The sequence below is a fragment of the Littorina saxatilis genome, unplaced genomic scaffold, assembly GCF_037325665.1.
Source record: "Littorina saxatilis isolate snail1 unplaced genomic scaffold, US_GU_Lsax_2.0 scaffold_1400, whole genome shotgun sequence".
NCBI lineage: Eukaryota > Metazoa > Mollusca > Gastropoda > Littorinimorpha > Littorinidae > Littorina > Littorina saxatilis.
Genome location: NW_027129325.1, coordinates 10,214 through 12,500, shown reverse-complemented (window position 1 = coordinate 12,500; position 2,287 = coordinate 10,214). Strand labels below are relative to the sequence as shown.

The window sequence follows — 2,287 nt, the reverse complement described above, 5'->3', positions numbered from 1 at the left end:
TTTTGTTTGTGAGTGGCACAGGCTTTTTACACAAACAATATCCTTACAGATAAACAGGGGATGTGTGTGTGTGGTGTGTGTGTGTGTGTGTGTGTGTGTGTGTGTGTATGTGTGTGTGTGTGTAAATACATGATCGAATACAAGAGTGAGTGTGTGTGAGTAAAATAGATAAGTAGTCAACAACTATGATCACAAACGTTACCATCAATACTTCCAACATCAAATATTACCTGCTGTTGAAACCATGGTAACAGCGGCGATGACAGTCACAAACAGCAGAAGACACAGATAAAACTTCATTTTGTCAGCAGTATTTCTTTGACGTACGTACAGCAGGAGCGGTGCTGCGAAAACGAAAAATTTGTTCAAGTCTATCAGGTTCAACTACCAACGCTCACACATATTCGAATTTTAAATGCATTGAGGTTTTACCTCATTTCACACGTGCAGATGATTTTATTGTAGGTAAATATGTGCAACCTTAATTTAATGTTCTGTTATAATCCCAAACAAGCGTAAATTAAGTTGTAGGCTTAACTCTAAAGTTTAGTATTATCCCAGCTAAGAAAACTCAACTGTGAATTCAACTTTCTCAGGATTTGAGAGGATTCTTCTGTGAAGGATTTATCACAGCATTGAGCGCCTGTTTCGGCCTTTTAAAATCCATTGCACTCTTTATTTCATTGACATATAATCCGTAATTCTGTGATCACAATGCAGGGAACACGATGCTTTCATTGGAACACGTTTGTACCGTGTCCTGCTTTTGTTAGTAGAACAACGTGCTATGACACATTGTGTTCAAGACTTGTTACAGTAAACGTGTTCAAATGTGTATCATGGAACACTTCTAGTTTAGAGTGCAGGAAAAGTCTTATCTCATATTGAAATTGAAATTTGGATTTTTTATTTTTTATTATTTTTTTTTTTACCTCAGTTGCATGCAGGATGCTTCAACCCGCGGGTTAGGGGGAAGAATTTACCCGATGCTCCCCAGCATGTCGTAAGAGGCGACTAACGGATTCTGTTTCTCTTTTTACCCTTGTTAAGTGTTTCTTGTATAGAATATAGTCAATTTTTGTAAAGATTTTAGTCAAGCAGTATGTAAGAAATGTTAAGTCCTTTGTACTGGAAACTTGCATTCTCCCAGTAAGGTAATACATTGTACTACGTTGCAAGCCCCTGGAGCAAATTTTTGATTAGTGCTTTTGTGAACAAGAAACAATTGACAAGTGGCTCTATCCCCCCCTTTCCCCGTCGCGATATAACCTTCGTGGTTGAAAACGACGTTAAACACCAAATAAAGAAAAAAGATGCTTCAACCCATATTTTTGCCCGAATTTTTTTTCTTTCTTTTAAGGCGGGGAGCATCCTTCTTCCTTGGTCTTTTTCTGTATAACATAATCAACTTTATATTAACAAAACATAAACTTCTGTCTAATGTTAACTCTAATTCCAATAAAATACGTAAGAAATTTGGACTTACTAGGATTAGCCTATATGTCGAGTCAGCAGACAGATGATACCGGGACAGAAGAGTCAGTCAGAACAAACGCAGCATTTATATTAGATCATTTTGGGATAAAATGATGGAAGTTTCCACATTTTGATAATTAATAAGCTAAATGTTATCAGCAGTGCCGACAAGCAAACACACACGACAGCTGTGTGACAGACGTGTACAAACATACAAACATACAAAGATAAAACAGGCACCTAACAGTGGACGTAAATGACAAGGTGCGAAGAATGTATTTAACGAGGCCAGCTGCAAGAGATAAACGGGATTGCAGCTCGCAGGGTTTGGTCGTATAAATGCACACACAAAGTATAACAAGTACATTGAATAAATCGGTGACAGATACAGCCACATTATTTTTTTTTAAATAATGAAAAAGTAAGGCTGGTGTCAACGTGTTCACAGGCACGACAATGGAGTTAAACGTATACACTGCAATGTCATGAAAAGAAAATTAATGTTGTTACACTGAATTCTTCATTCTGAATTTTTTTTCTCTTTTTTCTCAGAAATATTATGTGTGTTGACATAACAAACACTTGTGTACTGATTCCATCCATGAAATAAATCTAACAAGTGTTGACCATAACGGGGTTAATACGCCGGCTCGTCACGTGGTGACACGGGGATGGGACATGGATACCGCCTGCTCAAACAGTTGACCCGAGTCCGTCCCGGGACGTAAAACTGTTTCAAACCCTACTTAGAGAGAGAGAGAGAGGGAGAGAGAGAGAGAGAGAGAGAGACAGAGAGAGAGAGAGAGAGAGA

General features: G+C 38.2%; 1 long non-coding RNA gene across 1 annotated transcript in view; it reads right to left on the bottom strand.

Annotated features, from left to right (window-relative positions):
• LOC138957597 (uncharacterized) overlaps window positions 1-1,637 on the bottom strand; it is a 3,735-nt gene extending 2,098 nt beyond the window's left edge. The window contains exons 1-2 of the long non-coding RNA XR_011453093.1: window positions 1,487-1,637; window positions 231-344 (exon numbers count right to left, since the gene is read on the bottom strand). This is a non-coding gene — a long non-coding RNA (uncharacterized lncRNA). The remainder of the gene's footprint in view (window positions 1-230; window positions 345-1,486) is intronic.
• Between the last annotated feature and the right edge of the window lie 650 nt (window positions 1,638-2,287).